Source organism: Hippopotamus amphibius, chromosome X (genome assembly GCF_030028045.1).
Source record: "Hippopotamus amphibius kiboko isolate mHipAmp2 chromosome X, mHipAmp2.hap2, whole genome shotgun sequence".
Taxonomy (NCBI): domain Eukaryota; kingdom Metazoa; phylum Chordata; class Mammalia; order Artiodactyla; family Hippopotamidae; genus Hippopotamus; species Hippopotamus amphibius.
In genome coordinates, this window is record NC_080203.1 from 130281225 (window position 1) to 130298275 (window position 17051).

Here is a 17051-nt window from a genome sequence, read left to right on the forward strand (position 1 = left end):
ATACAATGTGGGTGGGTCCAACAATATGACCATCATATGGGAGACTGCACTTAAAGCGACCATGAAAACACTTCTTAAACATTCACTTGCTCTTCTGAAGCAATAATTAAGGCTGTGACTGTACTGGCTGGGAACCTTCACAACATTTCATCTGTGCAGCAGGAGCCACAGTCATCTGCTACCTGGCCTCCAACCCCAACAACACTGGGAAGTAGTTAGTGGCATTCTGGTAAGGATGTTGAAGTTTCCTGATACACTCATTCAGCAAAGGCGGGCCTGATTCTCATAATCCCTCCTGGGGGAGCACTGAGCTCTGGCTTCATCTAAATAGCACTGGAAAGAAATGCAATCAGAGGGGCAGACCTGAGTCAGTGTCCTCCAGAAGAAACCTTGGCGAAACCTACATGAAAACCGTGATGAGCAACACAGCCAGGCTTTTGGCCGCGCTGGGCCAGGCAGCAGAACTACGCAAGCTCTCAGGGCTCCCCGCTTTGTTCAACATGCAACAGGCTTCCTCGGACTCAACCCTCACATTTACAACTTCCCTTCAGAATTCGGGGACCTGCACAGCTGGCCAGTACAGGAACCTGGCCCTCTCCAAGGAGACGCTCTTCGGACAGAGAGCCCCTCTTGCAGCACCGAGCACGTGGAACGTAGCCTAGGACAGGGTTTCTCAGCCTCAGCACTAGCAGTATTTGGGGCTGGATGACACTGTTGTTGGGACTGTCCTGGGCACTGCAGGGTGCTGAGCAGCATCCCTGGTCTCCACCCACGAGACGAGAGGAGCACCTCCTCACCTGCCACAACCAAACACATCTTCAGACATGGCCAGGAGTTGCCCAGGGGGCAAAATCCCCCTTCAATGAGAACTAGAGCCCTAGAAAGCTCCTCACTGGAGATTCCAATCCTTGGAATCTTCTGGAACAAAGTGAGAATTCTGCCTCCTTTTGATGCATCCTGGTGGACAAGAAATTGTAAGACCAAGCATAACACAGAGAGCACGAGAAAAGAACATGCAGATGTGCAGGCAGGCAAGTTCAATCAGACGCGCACAGATGGCCTTCAGGAAGGTGAAAAAAAATTGTTTCTGTGTTAACGTCAGCCTCACATGAAAGGGGTCTTTAAAGTTTTCACTCAGCAGGGCTGTCATTTTTAGGGACTCAAGATAGATGTGCAGTAGTTCTTCCAAGAGCAACAAGACCCATAGCAATACTAATAATGACAGGGGTTGGAGAAACAACATGATTTTAACTTGTATCAAAGCTGGTACCAGGGAATTCCCTGGCAGTCCACGGGTTAGGACTCTGTGGTTCGACTGCAGGGGGCATGGGTTTCAATCCCTGGTCAGGGAGTTAAGACCCTGCATGCCAGGCAGCATGGAAAGAAAGCAAGAGAGAGAGAGAGAAAGAGAGAGAGAAGGGAGGGAGGGAAGAAAGAAAGAGAGCGAGAAAGAAAGAAAGAAAAGAAAGAAGGGAGGGAGGGAGGAAAAAAAAAAAAAAAGCTGGGGGCTTCCCTGATGGAGCAGTGGTTAAGAATCCGCCTGCCAATGCAGGGGACATGGGTTCGATCCCTGGGCCCAGAAGATCCCATATGCTGCAGAGCAAGTAAGCCCGTTCACCATAACTACTGAGCCTGCGTGCTGCAGCCCACAAGCCACAACTATTGAGCTCATGTGCCACAACTACCAAAGCCTGCACACCTAGAGCCGGTGCTCTGCAGCAAGAGAAGCCACCACACCATAACAAAGAGTAGCCCCCTGCCCCCACCGCAACTAGAGAAAGCCCATATGCAGCAATGAAGACGCAATGCAGCAAATAAATAAATAAATTTACTTTTTAATAAAACAACGCTGGTACCAGCTTGGCTCCCTTTACTTTTATGAACCCACTTAAAAGATTCCTTCTGTCACCTGCATTGTCCCCCTGTTCCCTTCCTCAACTTTCTGTAACTCCCAGTGGCTGAAGAGCGCTCACAAACACGTGAGAAATGGCTGTGCGGTCCCTCCTTTCCTGTCTTCCCAGGGGGAGAATAATTAAAAGGCTGCCATGTTGAGAGAAGGTGACCAGCTCATACCCCCACGCAGCTCACGTCTCTTCATGTCAGTGTGCAGCTCTGTCTGCCGTGGGTGGGGCTCAGTGAAAACAAGGAACTCCCCCAACGCGTGGCTGCAGGGGGACCCTAACCCGCTGTATCCAGAAGCCCCAACTGCAGAAGGCATCCCGCGCCGCATAACAGCAAGTAATGACCAGCTCTCTGCAACTCACCTCCCCATCATTTCCTCCCTCAGCCATGCAAGAACAAACAGGGCGGGCTTTCGAGTCCCTTCTCAGCTCACATATGGGATCTGAAAAGTCCACCTAATTATTCTGGTTCCAATTTCCAATTCTGTCAGTAAGCATCGACACAGGAAATGTCAAAGCCAGTCCCAAGAAGAGGGAAAAGCGGAATCCTAGAAGCTGCGCCTTCACTATCCCACAGGCAGGTGTCCTAAAGCCCCTTTCACACCAAATTTCAGACTGCAGCTTGAGACAATGCCTGAGTGGGCTTCCCAGTGCATCGACGGTGGACACACGCTCACGAATTTCAGCTCTGTTACAGCTTCTTGCATCACGTTGTTGTGGAGATGGATTCTGTTATAACAAGACGCTTCAATTCTCTGTTGAAAAGGAATTTATCTGACACCTCCTTCCCCCTCTGTGGTTTTATTTTTCATGGTTGGCACACAGAGTAATTCACACATTCACAAATATTTAGAAAAAAAAACAAAACAATAAACTGCCTGGAACTGTAACAGAATGCCTGCTAGTCTTTGCTTTAAGGAATTTTACATTAAATAGGATCCAAAATCCCCCTGGGGTTTCAAGCTTGCCAGAGAGCTTATTTTTGTGAATGATTTCAACTTAACTCCTAGGATAACTGTCTTATTAAGTTGCTGACACATCTGTCCCACTTAAATCTATGGTTTCTGCAAATAGGATAAAAATGACTTCCATGGAATAGAAGCATCATGGTTCCATTTCTGTTTTCTCTTATCATCAATGTTATCTGTGTGGCAAGCTGTCTGAGCTTCCTTAGGATGACAGAGGTTGCAACAATTCGCAGTATCCTTAAAAGAAACGGCCAATTCAGTTCCACAATGCCAGGAGCGGCCTCGCTGCCAAACCCACCCCTGCATCCTGCCACGGCGACCCATTTGTGCTCGAGCACAGGACGCCACTTGTCTGAGTACAGCATCTCGTTCCATGTTGCACCATCAACAGAGCCCTTTTCAGCCCCGCATCTCCCGGGGCTCCTTTCTGCCTCCTCCAGCTTGGCATGATGCAATGCTCAACCTCAACGCTCTAACGTGTGCATGTTACTAATGACACCCTGTCATTCTCAGTACCAGGGCGGGAGAGGGCTGGGAGTGCAGGGAGGTGGGGGGACGATCTCCAACTGGGGTGCGTGGTAGGGAGGTTTACTGCACCCAGGAAACATTCTTAAGAATTTCGTCACGGCCCTTAACAAGAGGTAGATGTTCCTTTGCAGTTACCCAGCAGATCTGGGCCCAATACGGCCAAGACTGGTTGGCAGAAAAGGACCTTCCCAAATGCTTTCTGAGTATCTTGGAGGGGTACGTAAACAAACTCAAAGTGACCAAGATACATTCGGGCCCCTTGGCCATCTCCTATCACGCTGGTGAACAGGGGCTAGTTCCCGTAATTCGATTTGAGAGAAAGCGGTGCAGAGCAGGGAGGAGTCTGTGGCTTCTCTCACTTAACAAGGTAACTATTAGCCTGACCCCTGACAAACATCACCTTTCCAGTCCTGTATTCAGTGGATAAGCACACGGAAGGCAGACACCTGGCTCACCGCCTTAGCCTTGGCCCCACCAGGCCGCACACCTGCCCAGGCTTGACCCCATGAGCAAGCTCCATCTCGTCATTTACAACACAGGGCCGCAGCCGTCTATATGACATGAACGGACCAGGCCGGCTTCATGAATCTGCAGCAGGGTTTCTCCCCCGAGGCATTGGTCACATTTAGGACCAAATCGTTCCCTGTCGGGGGTGCGCTGTGCACCACAGGATGTTGAGCAGCATCTCTGGTCTCTATCTGCCAGATGCCAGCAGCTCCCCCGCCCCCAGTTGTGACAACCCAAAACACCTCCAGACATTGCCAGATGTCTGGGGAGGGGGAGGGGCAGCAAATGCAAAGTCATCTCCTCAGAGAAGTGCTGTTCTCAAGGGATCAGGTACCACACTGGTTTCCGCAGAGCCCCCCAAATAAAGGCCCAGGTCAGTCTGGCTCTTCTACAGGTGGATCTTGTCTCCTACCACCACCGCGGGCCTCACTGAACTCACCCATCAAATAGGGCTCCTGATCCACCTGCTCTGTCCAAGAAGCGGAACCACTGGCCATATGTGGCTCTTTATTTCCAAATGAATTAAAATGAAAATCTAAACTCCAGTTCCTCGGGCACGCTGGCCACATTTCAAGTGCCACGCAGGGCCAGCGGCTGCTCCACCAGACGGCACAGATACGGAACGGCCCTGTCTTCCTAAGCAGTCCTATTGGGGGGTGGCTGCTCTAGGCCATTCAAGACATGCCTTACTGTACTAACACCACACAAGCTTCTCGAAGGCCTCAGGAAAAGAATAACTGGAGGCAAATTAACACCAGGCACAATGGAGGATCTGGGCTTGGAAAAATAAGAGTAACTCCTTTTTTTTAAATGTGGCTGTTCTTAAAGATTTAAAGAATTGGAATTACTACAAACTGCCTACTGGACCTTGGACAAGCTGGTAATTTTAAGAACTGTATTTGTTAAAAACAGGGAGTCAAGCGAGAAGGCATTTATTCCAAATCTACATGCGATAAATGGAAAATGTATGAACCTGGAAAATGTTTACATTGGCCTAAAAATACAGATCTGGGGAAAAGCAAAACGGCTGAACCTACTTCATCCAATCAAGCCATGTGGACCCATTTAAATGTCCTGCTGCATCTCATCACGTTACCCAATCTTTCCCCACGAGCCTGCTCCCAGTTTTGTGCTCCTCCTGCAGTTGTCCCGGTCCATCGACAAACCTGCACCGCCTTCAACAGGCCTGGTATCTGCCCACATGTGCCCCACACAGCCTCCACGTGACTCCTGGGTACAGCACGCTCATGTGCCCTGGTTCATCCCACCCCAGGGAAGGACACAACACCTTCTCAACTTGGAACAGCCCTGCTGTGCTATACTTTGGGGGAGGGAGGGGGTGCTAAAAAGATAAAAACATATTTGAAAGGATACTTATCTTAAAAACCCTTCCCTTAAAAAAATGTACAATTTCACCTTAAAAACCTCCCCTTTATTATTTTGATAGCAAAGAGTTCATTGGGTCGTTCGGATCTTACCTTTTATACACATCCACACAAAACTGTGAACTGGAATGTTCACAGTAGCATGATTCACACGGTCAAACAGTGGAAACAACACCATGTCCATCAACTGACGAATGGATGGACAAAACAGGGTCTGTCCCTACAATGAAACAGTATTATCTGTGGACTTCCCTGGTGGTCCCGTGGTTAAGAATCTGCCTGCCAAGGCAGGGGACGTGGGTTCGATCCCTGGTCAGGGAAGTAAGATCCCACATGCCGTGGGGCAACTAGGCCTGTGCCACAACTACCGAGCCTATGCACTCTCTGCCACAAGTAGAGAGGCCATGCACTGCCACGAAAGATCCCACATGCCACAGGTAAGACAAATAAATAAATATATTAAAAAAAAAAAATACATTAAAAAAAAAGAAATAGTATTATTTGGCTACAAAAAGGAATGACACACTATAACATGCATGAATCTTGAAAACATTATGCAAAGTGAAAAAAAACACGTCACAAAAGGCCGTATATCATATGACTCCATTTACAGGAAGTGTCCAGCACAGGCAAATCCACAGGGACAGAAAGCAGATCTGCAGTTGCAAGGGGCTGGGGGGAGCGAGGAAGAAATGGGGAGTGACTGTTAAAGGGTATGGGGTTTCTCTTGGAGGCACTGAACGTACTCTAAAATGAGATTGTGGTGACGGCTGTGCAACTCTGTGAATACCCTAAACACCACCAAGTCATACACTTTAAGTGGGTGAATCTGATGGTATGTGAATTATACCTCAATAAAGCTGTCGAAACAAGTGGCTTTGGCTGAAGCAGCCACAACCCAGCCAGCCTGGGGTATGAATCACAAATGCACTAGCACAGCTCCTTCGCTCTCCTCCGACACAGAGGACGTAGTCAAGTAAGAGGATGTTTCCACCCTGGGGAAGGGGGATGCGGGTACCCACGTCTGATAATCACTTCAGCAGCATCCACAGAAGGGAACATTTTCAAAACTGTTTCTGCACTTTCTCCAAAGAACATTCTTTCTTGCTGGTGGACAGTGGACAGATGCGGCAGGAAATCTGTCCCAGCCAAGGCTCTGGGAGGCAGGTCACCAAGCAGACCTCCTCGTGTCTTTGTATCAGGCACATTTACTGCTGCACTTTGACCATCAGGTGAAGTCAGAAAAGTGATTCCAAAATGCAGCAATTCAGCTGCTGTTTCCAAAATCCCTGCACGGCCCGGTACACCCCACTCCGTCCCTCCCGCACGTGCCGCCGACCTGTCGCTGAAGTCGTGTGATGCCGGGAGGGTCCCCGCTCAACGGGCCTCGCCTGCGTCCTACCTGACTGACCCGGAGCCTGGGGTGCAGATGCTGCTCAACCTCCAGAGACTAAATGGACCTGAGAACTTGCTTTATCCACTGGGACCCCAAAGTCTCCCAGGGACGTGGAGCAGCTCTGCCCGCACCTGGGCTACTACATGAAGGAGGTCTTTCACTCTCCTCTCAAAGGGAGCCCACGGCTGCAGCATCACAGCATCAGGACCAAACCAGAGAACACACGTCGCAAGAAACAGATTCCTGACAGGGTGATGTGTTTTGTGGCAGATCAGGTCACGCCAGCCCTTGCTAGCCAGAGTCCAAAATTTCTTTATTCACAGTTCAAGAACTCACCATAGCTGCAGAGTTTAGAGGTTTTGAGAGCCATAAATCCATCTGCTCCCTGCTTATCTGAATTTCATACAAGATTAATATTCTACCTACATATGCTGACAAAGACAAATAGCTACAGAAAGCAAAGTGACAGTATTCTATGTAAGTAAACACTGTGAAAAAGACTCAGTTGAAAACATATTTGCAGCTTAGATTTGGTGTTTTAGAGGAATATATATTTTGTAAACCAAACACTATGTGGTCACGTAGAAAAAATGTCTTTAAAGTGAATGGAAAAATATTAAAGGTCAGGAAATACCCAGCCCTTTATCACTGTCAAATGCAGTGCCTCCAATTAGAAGGTTTGTAAACGAAAGAAAGAAAGTACCCAATAATGTAATTAATTTAACAAAGAAACTGTAAGTTAAAATGTGAATCACACTTAAAATTAACCAGCACCATTAAAATAAAGACTAAATGCATACCCAATAATGTAATTAATTTAACAAACTGTAAGTTAAAATTTGAATCATACTTCAAATTACTCAGCAACATAAAATAAACCAGAAAATCCTTCTGCTGTGAGGATCTGCCTTTCAAATGAAGCTTTTCTTTAGGTTTACCAAAAAAAAAAACCCAAACAAACAAAAGCAAATGGACAACAACTCCTTATTTAGTTTCAAAAAAACAAACGGTAGCTGTGTATTTTAAAAGATTTAAAAATGCCACGGGGCACTTTGTTGAGTAAGGTAACTTGCTAGAGATAATATAAATTTTGTAACAGATATTCAACTATTTCAATGCGCTTACCTCAAGCTCCAAGTCTGCACCCTACAATTCCCATCCCAGACCAAAAATCAGATCTAATCTTTGTGTGGCAACCCTAGCAAAACAATATTCTGCTCCATTCTTAGCACGCAGCAGTCAGAAGGCACTCCTTACCTGTGAAACAAATGAACAGATACATCAACACGAATTCTGTTTTCCTACTTCGCACCAAAATGTCAAAGAAATTCATTTCGATTGCTCTGTGTAAATAAAGTTATAAGCTCATGAGAGTTAAAAAGACACCCCTGTAAGTAAACAGCAGTTGCTTTAGAATTAAGTATTGCAATAATGTGTCAGGACAAAATCAGATCCCAATATAGAGCACTGATTTTTGTAGATGATGCTTAAGCTACAGACACACTTCTGAATAATCAAGAATCCTTTCACAAAAAGACCTCATCATGTTGATTGCAAAGTGTCTCAAAAGTTTATACACACAGAGCCAGAGTTTACACTTTCTCAGTGAAGGAAAGGCACAGGAGGTGAAAAGACGAAAGCATATTCAGGAAAGTGGAGGACATTCTCACATCCCCGTTGGGGGTTGTGGTCAAAAGTAAGGAAGGAGAGATCTCACTGGAAGAGAGCCCAGTGGGATGTGGGCTGGTACAGGGTGCCATCCTGAAGACTTCTGCTACCCATCCAAAGATTTCTTCTACTGCTCTCTTCTTTGGAGGCTGAAGGGAATGAGGCGGGTGGCATAAACATATAAGCTCATCTCAGAAGACAGCTCCTACGTCAGCAGAGGGCTGTGTTAAGGGCACTTGAGGAAGAGTATGAGGAAGATTCTGGAGTTTTCTGTGTGCGTACTACAGTCATTTCCCCGCCACCTGGAATCCCTTTCTATGTCTAAACAGTGTTTACAAGCCAGACATAAAGGGATCCAACTTTAAAATAGTTCTCTGTAAACCACGCAACTATCCATCAACGGGGAAAGGAATAAACAAACTATGGTACGTACACACAATGGAACATTATTCACTCACAAAAAGGAAAACAATTCTGACACATGCTGTACCATCTTTGGACTGTGAGGACATTTCGCTGGGTGAAATAAACCAGGCACAAAAGGACAAGTATTCTATGATTCCACTTACACGAGGTCCTTAGAAGAGTCAAGTTCAGAGATAGAAAGTAGAATAGTGGGTGCCAGGGGCTGGGGGAAGAGAATGGAGAGTTGTTTAATGGGTGTAGAGTGTTAGTTTGCGAAGAAGAAAAAAGTTCTGCACGTGGATGGTTGCAAAACAATGTGAACATACTTAATGGCACTGAACTGTACATTTAAGAACAGTTAAGGGCCTCACTGGTGGCTCAGTGGTTAAGAATCCGCCTGCCAATGCAGGGGACACAGGTTCGAACCCTGGTCTGGGAAGATCCCACATGCCGCGGAGCAACTAAGCCCGTGAGCCACAACCACTGAGCCCATGCTCTAGAGCCCATGAGCCACAAATATTGGGCCCGTGTACCACAACTACTGAAGCCCACGCGTCTAGAGCCCGTGCTCCGCAACAAAGAGAAGCCACGGCACTGAGAAGCCCATGCACTGCCGCAAAAAGAAGCCCCCGCTCTCAGCAACTAGAGAAAGCCAACACACAACAATGAAGACTCAACGCAGCCAAAAGTAAAATAAATAAATAAATAAATAAATAAATAAATAAAGTGTGGCAGGCAAGGTCGGCTTACCACCCACTGGCCCTGTCCCCTTTTAAAAACAAATAAAAAATACAATAAAATTGGTTAAGATGGGAAGTAAACCTGTCACCTACTGGGGAAAAAATGGTTATTTTAGGATGGTAAATTATATGTTATCCATATTATCACTGTAAAAAAATAATCCTTTGTACATCTGACCTAAATAGGTATTCAGTAAAGGCACGATCTTTCAGTTAGTCTTCTGGAGGACTGTTTTCATGGTGGGGGTTCCATGAAAAATTTGCTACTTGTGCATAGAGGTGTCTTATAAAAGTAGGAACTTGCGGGCTTCCCTGGCAATCCAGTGGTTAAGACTCTGCACTTACACTGCAGGGGGCTCAGGTTTGATCCCTGGTCAGGGAACTAAGATCCCACATGCCACATGGTGCGGCCAAAAAGTAAAAAAATAAAATTAAAAAAAAAGAAAAAAAAGGTAGGAACTTGGAGGGTTCCACAATTTTTTATTTTTACTTTTTACTTTTTTATGATGGCCGTGTGGCATGCCTTGTGGGATCTTAGTTCCCTAACCAGAGATGGAACCTGGGCCCTCAGCAGTGAAAGCACTGAGTCCTAACCACCGGAAAGCCAGGGAACTCCCCACAATTATTCTAAGTAATAAGATGTAGAATTACCACAGACCATAAAAAACAAAAACAAAACAAAAAAAAACCCAACAAATCATGCAAACCTTTTCACAGACTATAAATTAAACTTGAATTGAGTTGATGCCTATGCATTTGTACATATGATCACACTGTCAAAAATATATTTCTTCCTGCAAAGGAAAAAATAACTTAGGAACAGAAATCCAGTATATTCTTTTCTAACCATATAGTCATATTGTGTATCAGTGTCATCGTAGGAGGATGGAAAGTGCCTAGCTCCTTACCATGGTGCTTCAGAGTCAATGCTGACAGCCGCTAACCTACTGGGAAAGAAGGTAGAGGGCAGTACTCAATACATGCCAAGTGTCGGGCCAAATCCCAGACCAGCCAAGCTCATACTATGGACATTTGGGGCCAGGTAACTCTTCGGTGGGTGAGCCGGTGGGGGAGGCTGTCCTGTCCATTGTGGGATGTTGGGCAGCATCCCTAGACACTCCCAATCAAGCCAATCAAATGTGACAATCAAATGTGTCTCCAGACTTTGCCACGTGTTCCTTGCAGGTAAAAAAACTGCCCTCACTTGAGAACCACTATCCTAAACCAAAAAGGAGATCTTTGGGAACCACCCACGTTTACAAGGAAAACCGAAAGGAAACGCTAAGAAAAACAACATACTTTGATTTGGTACAAGAGCCAGAAGTAGCAACAGATGTCAGCAATGAAACAAACATCTCATCATTTTCAGGCCAGTTTACAACCAGAATCTATAGTCAATTTCCAGAGTCTATTCTTGAACTAATCCGAACTTAATGTCCATTTGTGTCAATTCCATCCTGAAGAAATTCACTAGACTTTCAATCCCTCAGTTGGGACATGGCTGTTCCCAACAGCCCTTGCCCAGTCTGCGTGGGTTTGAGAGGAAAGGAGTAGCTTTTCGGGAGAAAGCGGTTTTCCTGATAACCTGGATGGAGCGAGAGTCTATGGGACCCTACCTGTGTGCTCTGGGCATTCAAGAAGACAAACATTTGAAAGAAAAGAACACAATAAATCTGAACTGAAGATTGGAAGGGAGGAAGAGCTGAATCAATCACACCAAACAACACCTCATCAAGCACTTTTCATCAGCCAGAGACCACAAAAAATGCAATTGTCCTACTGGATTATCCACATGGAGTTCATGTCTTTAAATCAGCAAGCTATGGTTCCGAGGGCACCCGTGATGTTTTATGGCTTTTGATAAAGACAAATGAGCAAAAAGTCGCTCTAGCCCATGGCACCCCAGGCCTGCTGAACAAACCCCGCTCCCCCTGGACCGCCACCTGCACCAACATAGTATGAAAAGCCCCGCAACTGAGTTGGTCTTGAACACAGCCGACCGTCCAGATGAGATCCACAAAAGATGCTCTTTTGTCTTTGTTATGGTGTCTGGTTCTAATGAATTTTAAAGGGCAACTCTGCAGGCTCCGGGGAAACACTTCTCTCAGAGTCACAGCTCCTTGTGATGACAGCTACCTGGGTCATCTGAGCCCATCTTGGATTTCATGAATAGAAAGGAATTGGTGGGACTTCCCTGGTGGTCCAGTGGTAAAGAATCCATCCTGCAATGCAGGGGACTTGGGTTCAATCCCTGGTTGAGGAACTAAGATCCCACATGCCGTAAGGCAACTAAGCCTGCACCACAACTACTGAGCCTGTGTGCCACAACCACTGAGCTCCTGCCACTAGGCAGCCTGCATGTCACAAACTACAGAGTCCATGCACCCTGCAGCCTGCGCACAACAACTAAAGAAGAGAAAACCTGTGGGCCACAGCTAGAGAGAAGCCCACATGCTGCAATGAAAGATCCAGCATGCTGCAACTAAGACCCAACAGAGCCAAGAATAAAAATAAATACATAAGTTAATTATTTTTTAAAAAGTAATTGGTGAGAACTCGCCACCCATCCCAGTTACTAGGACTACCCCCCCCATCCCCCCCCAGAAAAACAGCACAGGGAAATGAGAAAGCAGAAGGCAAGTGCTTAGAAGAAGCAACACAGACTCAGGCACACGCGTGTGCACACACACACGCCCAGAACGCAGCCCCAAAGCAAACTGTGTATTCCGGGATTCTCAATCACTTCCCCGGCTGTGCAGGGGAAGTGGGGAAAGAGCAGGAGGAAGAGCAGGAACGTGCATCGACTCGACGATGTGCTCCGACAATGCTGCACGTGTTGTACTGAAACACTGTGAAGCTGGGATTAACCTCCCTGTTGTACAGGAGACAGAGGCTCAGAGGATCCAAGCAGCTTCCCGGAAGTGCAGAGGCGCGTGTGATGGAAGCAGGAGGGCTCCTCTCTCCTTCCTCTGTTTCTGCACTACGACAGCTGTGACATGGGGTAGAACAGAGGGTGCTGCTCAGCCTCTCGCTGCCTGGACGTCCGAACTCCCGATGGAAGCGAGCGGCCCCTCTGGAGGCAGCTCCTGGAGACGGCAGCGTGGGCAGCAGCTCGGGGAGCCCAGCGGGTGGTTCTCGCAGCAATTAAATGGGCGCGTGCCCCGCGGACCCCTGATTTGACTGCAATCGCCCGAGAGCTGACAACACCTGCAGGGCTTCCTGCGGTGCCAGGTGCAGAAGGGATGGGAGGTCACCGCCCGGACCCTCCTCCTTAGTCACACACAGCAGCTTCCAAAGGGAGACACAGCTCAACAGGACAACGGGCTTGGCTTCTTCCGAGACGAGTCTGTTTCTGTCCAGGAAAGGAATTCAGCCCCGGTGGCGTAGCTCAGAGCCCAGCCCGGTCGTTGGTGCTCTTCTCTCTGGTGCGGGGAGCGCACTCTCCGCATCTTCTAGGCCAGAACTCTCTCTCCTGAGCAGGGTCCTGAAGCTGGGGAAGCCCAATACCATGGCTGCATGTTCTGAACTTGGCGGCTCCAGCACTGCCCACACGACCCGGGCAGGCCCAGGGCTCCTCTCTGCCGTAGTGACCTTCTCTGGACAATGCAGGCAACACTGGCACTGACCTCGCCGGGCGGCATGAGGAATAAATGGGACCTGGGGACTTCCTAGGAGGCACAGTGGGTAAGAATCCACCTGCCAATACAGGTGACATGGGTTCGATCCCTGGTCCAGGAAGATCCCACATGCTGCAGAGCAACGAAGCCCGTGCACCAGAACTACGGAGCCTGCACTCTAGAGCCCACGAGTCACAACTACTGAGCCCATGTGCTGCAACTACTGAAGCCCACGCACCTAGAGCCCGTGCCCTGCAACAAAAGAAGCCACTGCAATGAGGAGCCCACACACCACAATAAAGAGTAGCCCCCACCCACCACAACTAGAGAAAGCCCGTGCTCAGCAACGAAAACCCGACACGGGCAATAAATAAATAAATAAATAAATTTTTAAAAAAATAAAATAAAATAAATAAAATAAAATAAAATAAAAGAGACCTGAAAACAGCATCTGGCTCATACCAAAACCTGTGCATGGGTGTTTGCAGCAGCTCTACTCGTGGCAGCCCCAAACTGGGAAGATCCCAAACGCCCTTCAAAGAATGAGTGCATAAACGGACACGAGTGCATCCAGAACGTGGAATACTAGGCAGGAGCTGGTGATACACACACCTGGGATGGCTCTGAAGGGCTGGAGGCGGAGTGACTCACGGCAATCTCAAAAGGCCACGTGCTGCGTGACGAGTCTGTGTATGCAACATTCTTGAAAGGATGAAATCACAGAGAAGGGGGACTCCGTGGTAACCAGGAACTGGACGGGGTGACCATACAGAAGGGGCACACAGAGCTTTCCTTGGGTCAGTGGAGCACTCTGCATCGCATTATGGTGGGGGCTGCGCGCATCTGCACGTGATCATACTTCATACGCTGTCCACACGCACGCACACAGGCAGGCGCATAAAAACTGCCGCGGTCCAGGTAAGGTCTGCATTTGTGTCGACACTGCCAATGTCGATGTCCTGCTTTTGATAACGCAGCATCTTCACGTAAGGTGCTATCACTGGGGGAAGGCGGAGGAGGGTACTCTAGACCTCCCTATACTATTTTTGCATCTTCTTGTGAGTCTAACATTATCTCAAAATAGAAGTCTTCAAAAAGAACAGTGTCTGATTGATGAACAGATAAACAAAATGTGGGCTATTCGTGTCATGGAATGGTACTTGGCAAACAAAAGGAATGCTGCAACGTGGGTGAACCTTTAAAACATTACGCTGAGTAAAAAAGAAACCAGTCACAGAGCGCACATGTTGCATGATTTCCTTCGCGTGAAATATCCAGCATGAGCAAATCCACAGACACTGACCGTGGACTGGTGGTGATCAGGGGCTGGGGGAGACAGGAATGAGCAGTGATGAAACGTCACTCCTCGTGATTTTAAAATCAACTGTGGTGACGGCTGCACAACTCTGCGAATATACTAAAAACCACAGAATTGTACACTTCAAATGGGTGAATTGTTGGCTATGTAAATGATAACTCAGTGAAGCTGTTACCAAAATATGGCAATGCCTGGCACACAGTAAGTGTTATATAAGCATTTTGCCATGATTTACTATTCTTTCTTCACCTGTGGAGGTTGGTTCTAAAGATCACCTTTGGTGCACAAAGATGGCAGCTCTAATGCTAAGATAATCAGAATCAGTATCCTTTGGGCACTGTTTAGGCAGGGTCAAGTTCAGAATCCTTGCCTTTTCTGCCACCAACGCCCTCCCACCCCCCACACCCGCCGGCATTCCACCAGGCTGGCTTATCAACTTTTCCCTTAAAAATAAAGCTTTCTTATTCCTGGCTCCTCACCTTTGCCTGTAGAGTCCCCCATCTAGAACACGTTTCTTCAGCATGTATCAAAATCCCACACACCACCGAACCCAACGCAAGTCTCCCTTTCAAGATAGAGAGAGGTCTGACCTTCCTCAGCTGCTACAGCACAGGCCAATAGCCCCTTCCTAGGAATTCCCACAGCAGGAGATGTTTGCACCATGCACAGGACACCCATCCACACCTCGGCTTTCAAGCACCTGTAATGCCCTACCCTAAAACACAAGACACATCTCACACTTCCTTGTATACTCCACAATCCTCCAGAAGTAGCAGATTCAAAGAATGGTCACCCCAGAAATGGAACACTTTCATAAAAAGTGGTCTGAAAAGGATGTTTTTGATTTGGGTGAGAATCAGGCCTTGCTCCAAGTTGGGTGAAATCCAGCAGCCAAAGATGGTGCTCCAGGGCTTCCTTGGTGGCACAGTGGTTAAGAATCCGCCTGCCAGTGCAGGGGACACAGGTTCAATTCCTGCTCTAGGAAGATCCCACATGCCGTGGAGCAACTAAGCCTGTGCGCGACACAACTACTGAGCCTGTGCTCTAGAGCCCGCGAGCCACAACTATTGAGCCCACCTGCCACAACTATTGAAGCCCGCTCACCTAGAGCCCATGCTCTGCAACAAGAGAAACCACCGCAATGAGGAGCTCGCGCACTGCAAAGAAGCGTAGCTCCTACTGTCTGCAACTAGAGAAAGCATGCATGCAGCAACAAAGGCCCAACACAGCCAATAAATAAACAAATAAATTTATTTTTTTTTAAAAAAGAAAAAAGATGGCGGCTCCAGACCCCAGACGGCCCTGTTCCAGGCGAGTCTGAGTTCTCTCCACCCTCACAACAGTCCACGTGGGGCTCAGACAGAAGGAAAACACCTCCCCAGAGTCCTATGGCACAGGCCACACTGCCTTACGATGGTGCCAAACAAGGTTTTTATGGAAAATTCTGGCTGGTCCACAAATAGTGACATGGATGCCTGCCATTTTCCAAACACATTCTGAGAGGTGTATACAAGACAAAGGGAGCCTACAAAAGGCAAAAGAGTCAAAAACCTCTGTTTACTATAAATCAGCCATCTGAAGAAAAATAAGCACCTGAAATGTACATGGGAAAAAACAGCAGCAACGATGCTTCCCTCGAAAGCACACACATTTTAATAACCATCTCCATTTCTCTCCCCTAAACCTTCTGACTTCCAGAAGCTAAATAAAATAGGAGTTTGTTATGAAGTGCGGAAGCAGATATATAGCATTTTTTTATTACAAAATCATCTATTACAAGAAATCTTGAGAAATCACTGTTTCCAGTACCTATAGCCAATACAGTAGTAGTTAATTTTTAAGCCCAGAAAACATGAAGTGGTTGACAGGATATTCATTATGGAATAAGAAAGAAATCCATTTTACAATTTCACTTACTCAGAGCCAAATGTAGGCAAATCCCTTCTTCTTTCGAGGGTTTATTTTTAGGCCTGTTTTCTATCTTCAGTTACCTGTCAATTAAAAAATACCCCAAGTCAGGCAAAAATGTCTATGAAAACATCTTGAATACATTCTCAACCATTCCAGAACCAGGCAGGTTTCTGAAATAGGGGGTTTTACGAAGCTGAAATAATAACGGCGTCAGATGGTGGACAATCACTGTGGGTGAATTTCCTGACGTCTTTCTGTGACGCATACAACGAGACTGTTCACACAAATCTGTTCAAACGTCTCACTATCTCAGAACCAGTTATGATCACATCACCAGGGAACTGCAATAACTGAAACATCTACCCAGCTCTCATTTCTCCCTAGCATCCTAAAACACGATAAGTGAAAATACAGGTATTTCTCGATTCAGCATAACTCAGCACATTCTTATCGAGAAGTACATGTCCACTCTTGTGGAAAGCGGAAACGCTGCTCAGCGCTGCTCTGGTGTCAGGGACACTTGAGGTTTGCATCTCCAGTCTTGTGACACTTACCCAGCAAGACAGTGAGAAGGGGGGGATCTAAGTGAGGGCAGACCAGTGACAATAAACTAGTCAGAAAACGCACGAGACCATTTAAGAGGAGAGAAGTGATGACACTCAAACTGGTAGTGGGAGAGAAGTGACCCGCAGGTAAGGAGCCGAGTT

General features: G+C 47.2%; 1 protein-coding gene across 24 annotated transcripts in view; it reads right to left on the reverse strand.

Annotated features, from left to right (window-relative positions):
* TBL1X (transducin beta like 1 X-linked) overlaps positions 1–17051 on the reverse strand; it is a 232083-nt gene that overhangs the window by 132307 nt on the left and 82725 nt on the right. For 18 of the 24 annotated variants that reach the window (XM_057719013.1, XM_057719012.1, XM_057718991.1 and 15 more), the window contains exon 2: positions 16351–16424. The exons of 3 other annotated variants lie outside the window; for them this stretch is intronic. The gene's annotated coding sequence lies outside the window, so the exon portion shown is untranslated. Of the gene's footprint in view, positions 1–7810; positions 8029–16350; positions 16425–17051 lie in introns of all 24 variants that reach the window. 3 more of the 24 variants (XM_057719003.1, XM_057718998.1, XM_057719001.1) reach the window with 2 other exon arrangements.